The 19156-nt window shown below is 43.7% G+C and overlaps 1 protein-coding gene across 6 annotated transcripts in view; it reads right to left on the reverse strand.

Moving 5' to 3' along the window:
- The window catches only part of Plcb4 (phospholipase C beta 4), a 357655-nt gene that overhangs the window by 314796 nt on the left and 23703 nt on the right, over positions 1 to 19156 (reverse strand). The window lies entirely within an intron of this gene.

A 19156-nucleotide genomic window follows, 5' to 3' on the forward strand; every position in this document is an offset into this window, starting at 1 on the left:
CAACACTGGCTGCTCTTCCAGAGGACTGAGGTTTGGTTCCCAGCACTCACATGATGGCTCACAAACTGTAACACAAATTCTAATTGCTCTTAATAAAAACCCACAGTCAGATATCGGGGTAAATGCTGAAAGATCAGAGAAGTAAAGGAGGCAACCAAGAGAGACCTTTTACCTCTACCGAACCCTCAGACCAAAATGGGCAAGATACTGTCTGCACGAATCCTGAGACTGAACGCCACGTTCTCCTGTCTCCTCCTGCCTTATATTCCTCCTTCTGCCCAGCCATATCCCTTCCAGTCTCTACCTCCTAACGCTGGGATTAAAGGTGTGTGACTCCCGAATACTAGAACTAAAGGTGCAAGCCACCCCACCTGGCTCTTTCTCTTTCAGACTGGATCATTTTCATGTAGGCAAGGGTGGTCTTTAACTCACAGAGATCCATCTGCCTCAGTTCTGGGATTAGAGGTGTGAGCCACCACCACTGCCTGGGCTCTACGGCTAACTAATGTGGCTAGCTCCATATTCTGATCTTCGGGTAAGCTTTACTTGTTGCAGCACAAACAAAATATCACCATATACAACTGTCTGTAACTCCAATTCCAGGGGATCAGATGTCCTGTTCTTGCATGTGGCACACAGCTATCCATGTAGGCAAAGCACTCATACAGGTAAAAATATTAATAGTAAAATGAAAGGAAGGGTAAATGTCTGCTCCCTTAACGCCAGACATTGTGACTTATTCAACAAACTAACAAAGCAGAAACAACACAGGCCCTGTCCTCAAGTCCTGACATTACAACAGTGCCTTTTTTTTTTTTTTTTTTATTTAAAGCCACCAATCTCTCAGGACACTTTGTCCTGCAGCTCAGCTAGTGTATGAGGAAGTCCCAGGCAGCCCACAGCATACTTCACTCCAGGCTCATTACAGCAAGGTGCAAGTACAGAAATGACCACCAGCACAGAAGTGTATCCTCTGGCATCCAATCAAAAGCCTCCAGGGCTTTCGTCTGTGCCAAACCCCACCTGACCTGCACATCTGAAGCCGCTGCTGTCGTGAGCACTCAGTACTGGCTTGACTTGATGTACAGCAGTAGTGACTGCAGCGATCTAAAGGTCAGTTCAGATCAGTGAGGGAAGCAGCAGCGAGAATGGGAGCAACTGACGTCTTGCTAATCGACACTGCGAAGACGCAGTCAACAGGAAAACGGGGACTGAAATTAAAATGACCATTTCTGTGGGCTTTTTCCAGCTTTCGTTTCTTACCATATTCACCTTCACTGGGCAGAAATGGATTTTCTGAATAAGTCAAGTTTTCCACTGCTTAACAAAATACCTGAGAAAACTTAAAGGAAAAGAGGTTTCGGTTGGCTCGTAGTTCTCGATGTTTCCAGCCATCATGGTTGGTGTCCCCCCCCCCCCCACCTCCCTTTGGGCCTAGAGCAAAGCAGCACACTATGTTGGAAGCACACTGCAGTAGAAATTCATTACCATATGATGAAAACACAAATGTTAAAGTATGCAACGAAGAGGCAGAAACAGGTGGATCTCTGAGTTGAGGCCAGCCTGGTCAAGAGAGTGAGTTCCAGGAAAGCCAGGACTACAAAGAGAAACCATATCTTGAAAAAAAAAAAAAAAAAAAAAAAAAAAAAAAAAAAAAAANAAAACAAAACAAAAATGCGTGAATTGGTGATCTAAAACTTCCTACCAGGCTCCCCAGCTCTTGTAGTTTCTGCCACTTTCTAACCAAGCTGGGCACTAATTCCTTAATATACAGGCTTTGAGGAACCGCAAAGGTCCAGACCACAGCCGGTACAAGGCAGGTAACATAATAAAAACTGGAGCTCCTCTACAGACAACGTCTGGACATTTAGTGTAGAACAGTGGTTATTGAAGTGGGCACAAAATCATTTTAAGGGTCCGTGATGTCAAGAAAAAAAATTGTCACAACAGATTAAATCATATTTGCCACTTCTCACCTCTCGTGGTCTCACAAGTCAGAGTCTGAAAGAGATTTCATCACGTTTGATATCTCAGGAGACTGATGGCAGAGGAGAATAAGAGAAGACAGATAGCTTCTGTTAAACAAGACATAGAAAAGACTTGCAGAAATATAAATGGTGTCACTCTTCTCATCCAACTCCCACTGTTGGAAAAAGCACTGAGCAGAGTGTGCATCTTTAATCCTAGTACCTGGGAGGCAGAGGCAGGCTCATCTCTGCGAATTCAAGGACAGCCTGATCTACACAGTCATTGGCAGACCATCCAGAGACATAGAGTTAGAGACACTATCAAATCAATCAATCAATCAATCAATCATCAATAAATCACTGTGACAAACTGTTGAAGAAGGAAATCTATCTCTGATCTAAGCCAGCTGTAGACCCTATTAGACCCCAGTACTGACCTGTCATCCAAGCAAGACACACGTACAGTTACTCATGTGAACATAATATGGGCTCATAAAAGTTAGTTGAATTAATAAATATTTAATGTTCTCATTTTGCTATCTAATACAGCAAACATTTATGACATAAGCCATGTGACAAAAGCTTTTTAGATCCTAAGAGGTTTTCCTTACGAATATAGAAGGGTTTGAGACTAAAATGTCTGATGCTCATCCCATGCGGACACACAAAGAATGTACATGCATGTTAAAAACACAAAGGAAGAAAGACGCGTTGGATAACATCCCAAGCACACAAAGTGAGCACAAGTGCAAAGGAAGAGCAGACAGTGAGACTAGAGATGAGTGGCGGAGCATGTGGGACTCCCACGAGAACAACCCTCCCACGTGTCATCATCGTTTCATCGTTTGGGTCGATGTGACATCCAGACGTCTCATTCATACAAATGTTTTATGCTCTTCATAATCATTTTGCTAAAAAGCAGCTCTAAACTATAAAGCACATGATAGGGACAATCAAATCATCTGTCTCTGGTTGCATATGCCAATAATAAAATGTCTTACCTTTGTTCCAGATGACACATAGCCCTAAAAATTCTCTGACATAATGAACAGGGGGGAAAGAAGTGTACCAAGTCAATAAACACAAAACGTTAACCGAAGTTGTTATTTGTGTTGATTCAGAACTGTCCTCAATGTCACAAAGAAACACTCCATTAGTAATCTCATGGGTATTCAACTGCTATATTCATATTTTAGAAGCATAAAATGAAATCAATTAATAATCAGTAAACCACAAAGCCTACCACTAGCTCCTCATTTCTGTTAAGCCATCATTTATTTATACACATCATGCCAAGAGAAAGATGGACCAATACATTGGAGATTTTTGAATGAGCATCAAATATTTTCTCCCTCTGTTTTAATATGAGAAGATTTCCCATTGAAATGCTCTCACTTCCCCCCCTTTCCATCTATACTGTATGCGTAAGTACCCTACGTAAAAGCCTTAGGTCTGAGGAATATCTTCTAATGAGACTATCAAAGGCTTTTTCTAAACATTTGTTAACTGAACTTGAATAAGCAGGTACCATAAACTTCATGGTGATCTAAGAAAATTTTTTAAAAAATCACTCAAGGGGCTGGAGAGATGATTCAGCAGTAAAGAGCACTGGTGGCTCTTCCCGAGGACCTGACTTCAGTTCTCAGCAGCCACAGGACTCACGGCCATGTAACTCCAGGTCTGGAATATCTGATGCCCTCTTCTGACCTCTGCAAGTACCAGGCACGTACATTCATGGTCAACAGACATACATACAGGCAAGCAAAACACACATGCACACACACTCGCGTGCGGACACAAATTTTTTTTTAAATGTAAACATCACCCTAAATGCTAAATGTTATGAAGCCATTAAATTATTTTTCTAACAAAGCATCAAGTTTTTCTAAAACATAGGTCTATCTGTAGAAATGCAGAGAAGATTGAGGTAAGATTTCTTCAAGTCTTCTTGTAATCATGGTAAATTGTTGTACTAACCAGTACAAAAACATTTCAGATAACGGGCAACTGCAGAAAAGAAGATGTTAGCCTTAACTGGTAGGAGAACCATGTAAAGGCTTCAGTGTGCCTTGCTTTCTGAAACAGCCACAAGGCATGGCCAGCGCACTGGTTAGTCCATCTCATCCAGTCTACTCCGTCTTCCACTGCCTGGAGTTTCCACTGGGAAAGGCTGTAACCATGACCCTCAAAGATGTTCTACTCAAGACGGTAGGGTGAAGCTTAAAGGTGGGGCACTCATCTGAGAGACGCCACATGCAAAAGCACACACCTCCACACAGGTACATGCATACACACACACACTCATGGGCACATGTATGCATCTACACACACGTGCACAGATGCACACACATGCACAAACACACAAAAGAAGATTTTTTTTTTGCTCCTTTGTGAGTACCTAGTTTGGAGACCTCAGTCATACAACAGTTTGAACCAGATTCCATAGATTCCATTTCTCACCAAACACTGAGGCCTCAGTCATCATCTCTATCCAGTTCAAGAAGGAAAGATGGAAGACAGGACACAGGGTTTCCTAAGCACTGCTTTAGATCTGGGATACCCTGCTCACAATCTGTGGGTGAGGCCGAGTCATTACAAGGGAGGTTACTTCAGCAGTCCCCACAGCTGGACATCTGGACACCGTTCTAACTCACGTGGCCATGGGGTACTGGTTCCACTGCAATGCACATCCCTGACACTTACAGAATGTGAACGTGCCCCAAAAGACTTCACTTCCAGAGCAGGCAGCCTAGCCCTGTCAATATGTGCTTGGGATAAGGAGTTTCCCAATGGGGTATACACACAGCAGTGTACAGAGGCTGCCGCACTGCAGACATGATGCAGACAGTCACACAGCTGCTGTGTACACCAAAGCAGGGAGGAAGCATAAAGGGGGCACAGACAATATGCCTAAGCATTCACAACCTAACATAAAACAGAATGCAAACAAAACAGGGGCAGATCAACCTAGTCACGGGGATCAGGAATACAGTGGCTATTCACAGACAGTGATTTTAATTACAGATTGTGAGTGTGAAAAACAAAATTATAAACATGACTCCCACAAAGGAAACAGGTTGTTCCACAACTAAGTCGAAGTGGATTGTTTGAAATTCATGCCGTAAAGGATGTTCCTTTCCATAAGGAATGCCAGGAGATCCAATCTGAGTTGTAATTGACTTAAGGAGTCACTGACGTATGGTCTGCCCTAGAATTACACACTATGCAAGTCTTCCACCACAGAGCCACACTCCCAGCTGAGGACATGCTGAAATTTAAAGGACCGTATTTGGAACTGGCCTTCGTAGTGGAAGGCTCTTACCAGCTCAGCATGTAAGAAGTATACTGACTGCAGTATCATAAAGGGGCCTCCTCTACTGTCTGCGGTCACTCAGTTGTCTGTAAACCTGGGCGGTCTTGGCCTGGGAGATGTATTCACGACAGAACTAATGAGGTCTAGTGGAGCGGCTGTATCTTTTACATTGTGAATCTGCTTGCTGTAAGTGTGCAGATTCAAAACCTGGGTGTGGCCAAAATAATTGAACACATATTTCCATTTTTCATTCACAGTTCTGGTTTCATAAATCTTAGTCTACAGCCCACAAGAAAAACTAGAATTTCTCCTTACTAAGGCGCATCACAGACCTAACCTTGTCCTGCTTTTCTGTCTTCTAATTAGCTCCCCCCACCCAAAAAACAAAATAGAACAATACAAAACTCCTACTGACCTACACCATATCCACCAAGTTCATGTGATCCTCCTCATCATTCTAGAACTACCCTGTCTCATAGTCTAAAGAAAAGAATGCTATATGGGTAGGCAAGAAGAATTTGGCCAAGATAGGCCTTGCTGGGAATTAAGTCATGCTTCTGTAATCAAGTCTCCATAAAAGTCCAGAAAGTCTGCACTTAGCTGAATACTTCCAAGTTGCTGGAAACAGGAGTAACCAGGGAAGACACACAAGTTTCCCGTCCCCTTCCTCATCTCTCACCCTAGGCATACCTTCATCAAGAGGCTGCAATGGTCTGGCCCTAGTACCAAAGGTTCAGTTCAGAGCCTGTTGTGTTACTTGGAAGGCATAGATTTTAGTGTGTGCGTGGGGGGGGTGGGGAGGTTGTCAATCACTGGAATTTATTTATTTATTTGTTTATTAAAGATTTCTGTCTCTTCCCCCACCGCCGCCTCCCCTTTCCCTCCCCCTCCCCCAATCTAGTCCCCCTCCCTCGTCAGCCCAAAGAGCAATCAGGGTTCCCTGCCCTGTGGGAAGTCCAAGGACCACCCACCTCCATCCAGGTCTAGTAAGGTGAGCCTCCACGAAACTGCCTAGGCTCCCAGGAAATCCTCAGATGTCTCCCTGAACATACACTGTCTTCAGAATCAAAGTCTCCAAACATGACCAGGCAGGGTGGGAACATGGCTGCCATCCCAGTAGAGACAAAAGCATTGTGATTTAGAGGCTAGCCTGGGCAACATAGAAAAACTCTTTCTCAAAACAGTAAAAACTAAATAATTAAAAGGGGGGTGGGTTGTTTGTTGGTTGGTTGGGTTTTTTTTTTTTTTAATTAAGCCCTGAAATACTGTCTGGAGCCTGGGCAATAGCAGATGTCATTCATTCTGCAGAGCGAAAAGGTGTCAGATAAAAACTAAGGCAACTTCCAGGGTAACGGTAATTCTGCCTGTGAAATTCAGACATCTGTCAGAGACTATGAGATTAAGCCAGTTTGTGTTGCACATCCATAATCCCAGCACTAAAAACACTGGACCAGGAACATCATGGGTTTAAGGTCACTCTGAGCTATATGAATGAAAAATGAAATTTATGCCCTGGCAATGCTGAAGCACGAATGGACAGCCCATACATGGTGGTTCTGTTGAACTTGTCCATATTGGGTTTCATGGTCTAAGTTGATGAGGACAACTGACCAGGTCTCTTCCTCAGGAGGGCGCCAGATCTCATACAGGTGGATGTAAGCCACCATGTGGTTGCTGGGAATTGAACAGCAACCTTTGGGAGAGCAGGAAGTGTACTTAACTGCTGAGTCTTTCCCAAAGCCTGAAGAAGGTGAAGATTTGACAAACTGGATTGGCCAGCACTACCTTATCCTTCTAAATCTTGGTTTCCTAGAAACACTTCCCCCAGGGGAAAGGAGGGACCTATTTAATCAAGATGGGCTTGATCTTTTTCAATATAAAAATGTGTGTACTGAGAGGCTTCCTTTATAACAGCTCACACGCATGGGCACTGCAGCCATCAGCTATTCTTGTAAAATAGTTATTCTTCACAAAGCCTGGCAAACACGGTTGTAAATTGAATAATTTGATGTTTTAATTCAGCTTCCAGAGGCATATATTAAGGGCATAAAAAAAACGACTTCTTATACAGTTCAGGTTGTAATTATTGAAAACAAAAAAAAAAAATACTAACCAAAGGTTATTTCATTAATTTTTTAAAAAATGCACACACACACACCCCACCATTTTAAAGAAACATTACAGTATAGGATTCTGTGTCACAGAGATACCAGTAGCCTCTTCCGCTGTAGAAGGGGAGGGGCTGTAGAAGACCTGCTCTCCCCTAGTGACAAGGTTAACTCACAGCCATGGTGGCCTCAGTGCTCATACTCCTGTCCAATCACAAAAGAGAAGCCTGAAAACTAGACTGCAAATAGCTCCTCACAGAAACCTAGAGGAAACAGCTAAAGACTTCTGTTCCCAATGTCTTGATTTCTAAGAAGCAAATAAATAAAGCCAGGTGGAAAACTAATCAAAGGCAATGAGAAATTAAAGCACTGACTGCACGCCTATCCTGGTAGCATAGTTTCAAAAATGATGCTGAATTCCTTCACATCAATGGATAGATGGAGACATAAATGTGTCAGATTCCACTTCCACCTCTACTTCCCAGTGGGAACACTGAGTAGGAGGCTGGACGGGGCTGGGCGGAGCTGGACGGCGCGGGGCGGAGCTGGGCAGGGCTGGGGTGCTAGAAGGTAACAGACCTTAAGCCACCCCTACCGCCCCTACCATCTTTTCAATTTTCACTGCCAAGGCAATGAGCTCCACTCACGGCCTTTATTTTTCTTAGCTAAGAATCTTGATCAAGACAAATACGTCAGGAAATTTAAAAGATCAAACTTACGATTTTATTTTATACTTAAAGTAAATGTTTGATATAAAAACCTGAATTTCTGAGGGCTGAGAGATAGCTCAGCAGTTAAGAGCACTTATGGCTTTCCTAGGGGACCCGAGTTTAGTTCCCAGCATCTACTTCAGAAGACCCACAACCACCTGTAACTCCAGTTCCGGGTATTCAGTGTTACACTCTGGCTATCACAGGCAATCATACTCATGTGCACATAACCCCCAGACACACAGGCACACACATATACACAGCAATAAAATAAAAATAAACTTTTTAAAAGTCCCAGTAACTAAGGAATACCAAGTGAAACTTTTTCCTTCAATTATGTTGATTAAAGTATTTTAATACTTTGAGTAAAGTAAGTAAATGGTTTAGTTTAACTCAAGCTAGTCATCTTCTGCTATGCTATTTCTAATCAAATACAACTAAAAAGGACAATGGAATAATGCCCATAGGCTTGTACTTCTGACCCTGACCCTGAACCCGGCCATTCAAATGATTTGTAGGTTCTGAAACAGTGTCTGAGATTCTGACCCAAGAGAACCTAAGGACCGGAAATGATCCAGATGAGTCATTTCCAGGAGCCGGCATGCCAGAGGCGTGTGTAATTCAGGAGCCACCTTCACTGCACACAAGATTCTTTTTAAAAATTTAAATTGACAAATCCCCACACCATCTTACCAAAGGGGCCAAGAACCCAATCCCGTGATCACTACATCTGAAAAAAGAGCCCTTGGTTTGAGTTCCACCTCTGGTCACACTTAGCTCCAAACTCGCCCGCAGTAAAGCAACACAATTTCTGAACAAGGTCCCTGGTCAGAGAGCTGCATATGGGGCCCTTCCTCGCCTGCTTTAGCATCAGATGTCAGCCAGCATTACTATGACCCACAGCGTGAGCAGAACACATGGGGAGGGCAATAGCTGCCCACGGTATTTTCTAAAATTAAAGTTGCAGGCAACCTCTGTTAGCAAAGAAGCCGAGACAGCTTGATGAGTGACATGCGAACATGAGTCATGACATGCATGGGCTTTGGGCCAAAGCATGGCATAGTAGCCAGCTGAGATGGAGCTACTTGTCAACTTTAAGTAGAACTGGCCCAAATAGCAGTATGACATACAGGATTTATTTAGGGTTCACTAACAGGAAAGAGTGATGGGGCAATTTAATGGAATATGATGGACTACATTTCTGAAAGTCTGCTGTAAAACTCAGACTGCAGTCTATATATATATTTAAAGTTCTGCTTAATAAAATGGCTTTTAAATGCTCATCCCATAGAAGGTAAGTGAAAAGATGAAGAAATGTATAATCAAAACTATAACTATTTTCTGCTTTCAAACACTCCCTAAAGAAAATAGGGTGGAAATTAAGAAAAGAGTCCAATAAAAGAATCAATATTGAACATCACATTTGGAGAACTTAATGTCCTGGCGACAGCTTTAACGCTTCAGTCCAGTGTCCTAAAGCAAATCAGAAAACACAATGGATGAGATGGTGTCTTCGTCAGGGTTTCTATTGCTGCTACAAAACACCATGACCGAAAAGCAGGTTGGAAAGAAAAGGGGTTTATTTGTCTTATATCTGCACATCAACAGTTCCTCATTCAATGAAGCGAAGGCAGGAACTCAAACAGGGCAGGACCCTGGAGGCAGGAGCTGACACAGTAGCCATGCAGGGGTGCTGCTTACTAGCTTGCTCAGCCTGTTTTCTTACAAACCCAGGACCAGCAGTCTAGGGATGGCACCACCCACGATGGGTTGGACCCTCCCCCATTGATCACTAATTGAGAAAATGCCTTACAGCTGGATCTCATGGAGGCATTTCCTCAAGTGAGGCTCCTTCCTCTCTAATGCCTCTAGCTTGTGTCAAGCTGACACAAAACCAGCCAGTACTTATGACTCAATGGTTAAGAGCACTTGCTGCTCTTGCAGAGGACCAAGATTCGACTCCTAGAACCCACATGTTGGGTCGTACCATCTGTAACTCCAGTTTCAGGAGATCCAACACCGTCTTCTGACCTCCTGGGTACAGACACATAAAATACATATTTTTAAAAAAGAATAACAAGCATATGTTTACTTGCAGAAAAGCTTTTATTTTTCGACTATCTCATGATTATTAGAAATGGCTGGCAGTAAAATATACCTGTGATTAAACTAAGTGGGAAAAATGGATAAATGGCCATTACTAATACTAGTAATGTGGTATGACTTATGAACAAAATTCTTTGTAAATAAGAAATCTGAGAGGAAACAATTCTTTGAAAAGATGGTTTATTGGCTCAAGCTCTGGGGACCGCAGATATAAAAATTTAGATGCAACCTGCTAATGGTGGCTAAGTGATCTATGGCTGGGACAGCTTTAAAAAAAAAAAAAAGCAATCCCTGGATTATTCCATTGATTTTACCTAAAATTTCCAAGAGACAAAAAGAGGTCGTATGAGGCCAAAGCCCAGCTGTTACAATAAGCAGGAAGAGTCACACTCCAAGTAAATGCATCCTCAAGGTCTCAGAATATGACTTACTGACACCCCACCTCAGACACCACTGCTGGAAACCTAACCCAGACAGAAAATAAAAAGCAGGATTTATGTCGTGATCTGAAGAGAGTCTGTGTACAGCTGTGCCAGGTCTATTTCAAAGCCAAACCCAGCACAGAAATCAAACTAAGGATCCCTCTAATGTGCAAGACCCAGCACTGAATCCTGACATTCAGGTAGGGAAAGGGAAAGGAGAAAACTTCCCAGCAAGGTAGCAGATGAGAGACCTTATCGATGCACTCTGTGAAAGGAAGCAGTCAGCATAATGTACAATAACCCTTATTCTTGCAGGAGTCGGTAGGTATAAAAGAAGTTAGCAAGCCAGGTGAGATTTCCAGGGGGAAGCAAGCGATAGCTGGAGGCTGGAGTCACTGCCAGCCACAAGCAGCTGGGCTAGGTGGAAAAGCCCCGGGGAAGTGCTTCCCCTCACACAGCAGTGCTGATACCACAGACAGATGCACCATCAAGGAGTGGATACATAACGGGCAGGAAGGTCCAAATGCTGGAGAGGCCAAAGCTAATGCAGGGTTTGGTTGAGGTCAATGGGAGCCTTCAGAAGGCAGCGTCTACCTTCCCTTCCTCTACACACTGGCTCCTCAGAAAGGCTCAAGGGAAGAACTGCATCAGAGCCTTGTACACTTCCTTACACACCCCTGGCAGGGAGCGAGGGATCTTAAGCACAACTAGAATGCACGGCAGGCTCACCCTCAAGGACACCACTAAAATCAGTAGGAACCTGCAGCGATAGCTCCTGTCCTGCCTTGCACAATGGTACTGATCCAGAGAGAGCATCAAGGAGGAAACTGAGAATCAGAGCTGAACTCAGGGAATCTAGGCCAGGAACTAAGTAACGGTACTATGCGGGATAGTGTTGTGTCAACTTGACACAAACTAAAGTCGTCTGAGAGGAGAGAAAATGCCTCCATAAGATCAGGCTGTGGGCGAGCCTGTAGAGCATTTTCTAATTGGTGATGAATGGAGGAAGACCCAGTCCATCGTGGGTGATGCTATTCCTGCACCAGTTGTCCTGAGTTCTATAAGAAAGCAGGCTGAGCATTCCATGTTGGGCATGAGTCAGCTTCTACCTCCAGGTTTTGGCCCTGTTTGAGTTCCTGTCCTGATTTCTGTCAATGATGAACAGTGGTGTGGAAAGGTAAGACATAAACCCTCTCCTCCCCTACTTCCTTTTGGTCATGGTGCTTTACCATAGCAATAGTAACCCAACGAGGACATGGACTAAGCCCCAAATCTGGATTAACACCTTTGAACTAGAAGTAGAAACTGCACCTCGCTTACAGTTTCAGAGATTCAGTCCATTGTCATCATGACACAGGGCATGGCGGCACACAGGCAGAATCGGTGCTGGAGCAGCTGAGAGTCCTACAACTTGCAGGCAACAGGAAGTCAACTGCGACGCGGGCAGTATCCTGAGCATAACAAACCTCAAAGCACAGTGACATACTTCTTCCAACAAGGCCATACCCACTCCAACAAAGTCATACCTCCGAATAATAGCACTCCCTATTAGATTATGGGGGCCGATTACATTCAAACTCCCACACTGCCAGAACAGAACTGTCCGTGATATGAACAAGCTGAAGAAATTTATGACTCCTAACCCAATACTCAGCCCCATAGAAGATGTCTGGCAGAATCCTTGGAGAAAAGCAAACATATTCGGGAATGAGTAATGCCCAGCAGAAAACAAATACAAACAGGGAGACACCAAGCAACCAGTGACACAAACCTGTCAATAGTAACTCTAAATACCAATAGACTAAATCCCCCAATCAAAGAAAGATGAGCAGACGGACATTACAACAGGATCCATCTATTTGTTGCCTAAAAGACTGCCTTCTCATCATAGGCAGATACAACCTCAGGGTGAAACAACAGAAAGGGGGATTCCAAGCAAATGGAACTAGAAAGTCAGCCTGGGTCACTGTTTTAGTAACTGAAAAACTCTACCTCCGATCAAAATTAGAAGAGATGGAAAGGGTCACTTCATAATGAATGAGGGAAGAATTCATCAAAAGAAAATTACAGTTCTAATCAGATGTGCACTGAACACAGGTGCGCCGGTAATCTCGTTAAACTAAGGCACATTAACTGTAACACAGCAACAGCAGGTGATTTCAATGCCCAGCTCACAAGCGACAGGAAATAGCCAGGGAAACATCCAAGTAAAATGACGGCGTGCATCAAACAGACCTAACAAGCAGCTACAGGAAAGTCCACCAACCACTGCACAACACGCATCCTTTTTGGTAGCCTATGGAATGTTCTCTGAAATAGATCGTCTTAATCTATTACAAGTCTTAATACAGGGGAAGAGAAATAATTCTTTGAATCCTGTCTGGGAAAGTGCAGAGCAGCCACAAACATGGAGATGAGGGGATCACTGGAGAAATCACGAGGGAAAGCTTAGGATCCCTGAAAATAAGAATATAACATTCCAAATCCACTTCAATTAAGGCAGTTCTAAGAGAGGGGTCTATAATTGTAAGTTCCTACACTAAAGAATCAGAGATTTAAAATGAATAGTGTCATCTATACCTTAGGGCCTTGGAAAAACAAGAAAAAGCCAAACCGCAAACCGGAAAGACAGTAACTAAGATCAGGGCCAAGAGTAGTGAAATGGAGATGTTAAAACAATACAAGGAAATCAATGGAAGGAAGAGTTGACTTGATAAGAGGTAAACAAACTGGCAAGCGCTTAGGCCATACTGACCAGAAGAAGACGCCATTAATAAAAGCATAGAATTTATATTTTTCATCTATATCATTGTAGCAGCAATTAAAAAAAATACTGAGTTCAAGCCCAGCTGGATTCAATGGTGTATTCTATCAGACCTTCAAAGAAGAACCAATGCTTCCCAAACAGTTTCATAAAATAGGAAAGGAATAGTACAAACTCAAAGGATACAACAACAACAACAAAAAAATCTTGCTTCCAGCCATGGTGGCGCACCCCTTTAATTCCAGCATTTGGGAAGCAGAGGCAGGTGGATCTCTGTGAGTCTGAGGCCAGCCTGGTTTACAGAGTAAGTTCCAGGACAGACTACAAAGCTACACAAAACAAAACAAAATAAAAATAAAAAAGCAAAGCAAAGAAAAAAAACTGCAAACTAGTTCAGTCACTATGGAAATAAGTATGTGGGTTTCTAAAAAGCAAATCAATAAGCCTATCACGTGACCTATCTATACCATGCCTGAGTGTTGAACTGAAGGACTCCAAGTCATGGAAGAGACACTTGCACATCCACGCTACTGCAACACTGCTCACAGTAGCTGTGTTCTGAACCTATTTAGGTGTCTGCCAAGAGAAGAGATGAGGAAACTGTGATTCACAGACACACTGGAGTTTTTATGGCTATGAAGAATGAAGTTAGGCCAATTTCAAGACAGAACAATTGGAAATAATCATTATGCAAATAAGGTCAGTCTCCATAAGACAAACATTGCCTGTTTTCTAGTCTTTACTGATACATAAAGTCAAATGTACAAATGACATGAAAGTAGAAACAAAACTGTGAGAAACAAAGGGGGCCAAAGGGAGAGGAAGGGGTTGAAGAGAGAGGAGCAGGGTATAGCAGACTAGGAATACCCTCAAAGTACACTATAGACCAGCATGGAAACGGCCTTAGGTGGGTGAGGGTGGGGCTCCATTGGTGGAGTATTTGCTTAGCATGCAGAAGTGTCCAAGTTTAGGTCCCAGAACAGCATAAATAGACCACGGTGGTACTCAGTATCAACTCCATGGCAAAGTGATCTACGCAGAATAAAGGGCACCACCACTGGCAGCCCCTGACCTTGGGGGTAGACACAGGAGTGCTGCTGCGGATGAATTCTGGATCAAGTGGACATGTAAGACTGTCAAAAGAAAGGAAGGGAGAGAGGGAGAAACAAGGAAGGAGGGAGGAAAGGGGAGAAAGGGAGGGCAAAAGGAAAATGATCTTATGTGTCTATGTACAATTTCTACAATAGCAGTAAGAGGAAGGAGGGAGGAAAAGAGGGAGGGGGCGAGGAGGGAGTGGTGGAAACAGAGAGAATATGTCATCATTTTCTGTATTCCTTCTCGGTTCTTCCTGTCCCACAACAAGCTGCTTCCCTTCCAACAAAGAAAGAACGCCAAACTTTACAAAAGAAATTTATCTGACTTAATGAGTAAGCATCCAAACGCTGGAAAGAGGACAGAGAGGAAAATCAGAGTCACTTGGATTTATGAGGCAGACTTCTGAATTTATCTGTGAAAAGACGGGAGGTCAAAGAAGGGAGTGTATTGGTAATCACTGGAAAGGAGTTAGATGACGGAGGTCAGTTAAACAAACTTTAGTTGTTTGAACTTCAAAATCACACTTCCAACAATCTACTCCAAGAGCTAAGAGAAATCTCCATGATTTTACAACCATGTGTAGAAAATCTTCACTCCTACAGCCATAATTTAAAGTCTGATCTTACTAGATTGGGAGTGAGCTTTTGTGGACTTTATATATTACATAAAGTAGCAACTCATACTCATACACAGCTCAATTGTCGCGTCACAAAATCGAGGACTAAATCTGTTTGAAGTAACAAAAATAAAGTCCCCAGGGGTTATGTCATGCCTATTTTTCTCACAGTGAAAATTCTGACTTCTTTCTGGGAGGGGATATGCCAAGGCAAAAAGATCTGTGGTCCAGGTTTCCTCTGAAACAAATGGCAGCGATGTGGCACAGTTTTGACCAGCGCACTGCCGCAGAGAAAGCAACAGGAATGCACCCCTTCTCTCTTCCTCAGGAGACTCAAAGCCATGTCCCACCTTGCAAACTAAAGGAGGTGAAGAAAGGCAACAAATCTGGCTTTTGGGTGGCCTTGCTGGAAAGCTATTTACCTCCCGGTTTTTCGTGACAGGTGTGACCGATTTCTATGTGGTTAAGGTGGGATTTCACTGCCCAGTGGACTCTAAGAAGCCATACGTGACTTGCTCTTCCCTTTGCTGTGTTCTCAGAGGCTGCCCCACTTCTACTGTGATAATCACTGCCGACCTCATCAGCAGCTCGGAAGACTATAATGTATCTTATACCCAAAGCCAACACGCTGCTAACAAACCCTCAAAAGCAACAGGCCATGTCCACCAAGCTATGCTGTGCCCTCCTGGGGACCATGGGATGGAACAGAATGATGATCAAAGGAAAAGTATTCAAAATGCTGTTCCAGTAACCAGAGAAATGGGACACTTCAGGTTTAAGGAAAGCTTTCGAGACCCTGTGTCTCAACAGAGAAACACAAGTATGTGTGGGCATGACTAGATTATGGCAAAAACCAAACATCACTAACAAATGCAAGAGCTCAAAGACACTGCTGAGGGCTTAAGGGATAACCTGACTCAAAGGCCACTTCCTGCTTCCATGGGTCCCAAGGCACCAACCTTCTGTAGAAGGTAAAATTCTGTTTTTTTACTATGTGTGTGTGTGCATGCGCGCATGTACATATGTGTGTGAATAGACATGTGAACACTCCATACACACTCAGAAGCCAGAGAACATCGGCACTGGGGGTCCTCTCTTGTTCTCTGCCTTATTCCCTTGATTCGGGTTCTCTCACAGAAGCCCCAGTAATCGTCCCGTTTCCAGTTTCCAACTCCTTCCACCCCCCTCAATGTCCCATACACCCCCATCTTTGCCTACTGCTGGGGTTATAGGAGAGTGTGGTCAAACCTGGCTTTTTACATGGATACTTAAGATCTAAACCCAGACCCTCAATCATGGGCACCAAGCACTCCTACCCATCTCCCTACCCCCAAGCCATCTCCTGTCATGGACTACTACATAAACTATGTAAAGCTGTGCTACATTGGTTCATGCTGCATTTGTTTAATGATGTAAAGACATGTTGCTCTGCCTGCCTAATACACCTGATTGAGCTAATAAAAAGTTGAATGGCCAATAGCTAGGCAGTAGAGGGATAGATGGAGGGTAGTGGACAGAGAGAGTAAGTAGGAGGAGGAATTTAGGTTTGGGAGAAGAGAATGAGGAGAGGTAGCCACCAGACAGCAAGACACAGAGTAGGACATAAAGAATGAAAGAAAAGTAAAAAGTCCCAAGGCAAGATGTAGCTGAAGAGAAACAGGTTCATTTAAGTTATAAGGACTAAGCAGGACAAGCATAAGATAAGGCTGAGCGTTCATAACTAATAATGAGTTTGTAGTGATATTTTTTGTGTGTTTTAACAGATAAAACTTGCCTGAAGATCAGAGTGCAGAGCTTAGCCAATAGAGGCCAGGCAGTGGTGGCACACACCTTTAATCCCAGGACTCAGGAGACAGAGGCAGACCCATCTCTGTTAGTCCAAGGCTACCCTGGGTTATACAAAGTTGATCCAGTCTATAAGGGAAACAGAGCTCACACAGTGATTCCAGCACTTGAGATCCCACACCTTTAATCCGAGTACTACGGAGGTAGAGACAGGAGTGATATGGCTGGGAGGAGAGAGGAATATAAGGCAGGAGGAAACAGGAGCTCACTGCAGTCTGAGGACAGGATCACCTCTTTGGTCTGAGCATTGGTAGTGCTAAGAATTCTCCAGTGGCTAGTTGCTCTGTTGCTCTGATCTTCATCATTCTCCCCTGATAGCAGACTCTGAATTTTTATTATTAATTCGTGTTACATAAGTCTCCGTGTCATGATTTGGGAGTTGGTTGGTGGCCCAAAGAATGCCTACTACAATCCCCGAGACATAAAATTCCATAGTGAGTTCTCACTCCTCACATTGGCACAGTGTAAACTTCTAGAGCCCAGGAAGCTGGCAGTAACTATCAATAGATGTTAAATAGCTAAATAAGTAAATCAATGTATAGATTACTTTTTAAGAGACTTTATAAAGAATATACAATCTTCCAAAAGAAAGAAAAAATGAGTTGCATAAACAGTTCAACTGAACCAGCACGGTATTTTCATTGCTGAATGTCTCCAGTAAGAAGGGCTCTGCACCCACCACGGCTATTCACCCCCAGAACACTGTCTGGCGCTTTCCACCTAGCTTTTCTCTTAGTCTTCACAGCTCCACAGTCTGCAGCATCGCCTGCAGATGGGCACATGTTTAGAGGGAGATGAGGAGAATGGCTGAAGCCATTTACCTGGTCCTGGTAAAAGGCAGACCTGAGGAAGGTCAGTGTTCATGATCTGTTCCTCCGCACCTCCCGCATCAGTCTTTTATTAAAACGTTATTTGCAAACCACACATCGACATTAGCTCAGGAAACATTTGAAAGAACCTTCATGTAATATATGGACCCAAAAGTAACCTCAAGCACAGTTACCATTTGCCACATCCTAAGGCAGACATTGCTGCACGTGACCCTGACAGGGATTTACCAACGTATCTGAGCAACCATGGCATGCTTATGAAAAAGCTACTTATCCAACCTAGACAAGACTAAGATTTAAGTGTCCCTGAGAGTTAGAAGACCCATTAGAATCTGGATCTTAACTGTCTCCCCATCGAGTTGAAGGCTTGGTCCACCCCCCTCAACAACCCCTCACCCCACCCTCCAACAAAACCCCCTCCCCAGGGCACTATGCTGAGAGTTTGGAATCCTTAAGAAGGGGCATAGTAAGAGGTTTTCAGATCACTGGTCTGTGTTTAAAGGGAAAATGGGACCCTAATACCCTCCTTCCCTCTCCAGGCTCCCCACTCCCGCTCCCCTTCCTTCCCTCTCTGCTCCTGGCCAGGACAAGAGACTTCTTTGATCAAGCATTCCTGCAGTGCAGCAAAATGAAGCGTCCTTTGCTAAGTTGCCAGGCATGTAAGGTATTCTGTTACGGTCGCATACAGCCTGCACAGATCCCTCCTCGTATATGGTGCCCAAACACTACGGCACCCCTGTCATGGTTGGAGACCTCTGACCCTGGATGGCCTCACAGACGAAATCCACCGTTCCTTAGCTGGTTGGCCAAAACGGTGGGAAACAGTGAACTCCAGCGAGCCAAAATCAGGGTGGGGGAATTGACCAAAGAAAGACAAGTTTCAAAGGCCTACTGAACCACATTTGCAACACTTTTCCTTGAATAAATAATACCTCGTTAAAGCTGATGAAAACCTCAGCGGAAATATTTATCCAGTCAACATGGTAGTGACATAAGCTGTTATGATAACACACACACACAAACACACACACACACACACACACACACACACACAGTTCAACAACTTCATCAGTGCTCATGGGGAAGAAACAGACTCTCCACCCCCGAAACACTTGCTAATTATTTTGACACAATATGTGCCGTCGAAACGATCTGCTGCTGAAGGAAAGAGTGAACGACAACACATTAGCCTGAGCCGGCTGCTCCGCCACCCAGGTGATGCAACCCTGCAGGTCTGCAGCAACGAGGAGTGTTTTTCCAGGTCATCACGTCCGTCAAAATAAATGCCAAATCCCCATGTGGATGTGAAAACTGAATGCGTTAGAAGCCAAATTTATTTGAAATTATTAAGTGACAAGGCATATTTCCATTGTTTTCTCG

The sequence above is a fragment of the Alexandromys fortis genome, unplaced genomic scaffold (assembly GCF_014885135.2).
Source record: "Alexandromys fortis isolate MF-2015 unplaced genomic scaffold, M_Fortis_MF-2015_v1.1 scaffold_6, whole genome shotgun sequence".
Taxonomy (NCBI): Eukaryota; Metazoa; Chordata; class Mammalia; order Rodentia; family Cricetidae; genus Alexandromys; species Alexandromys fortis.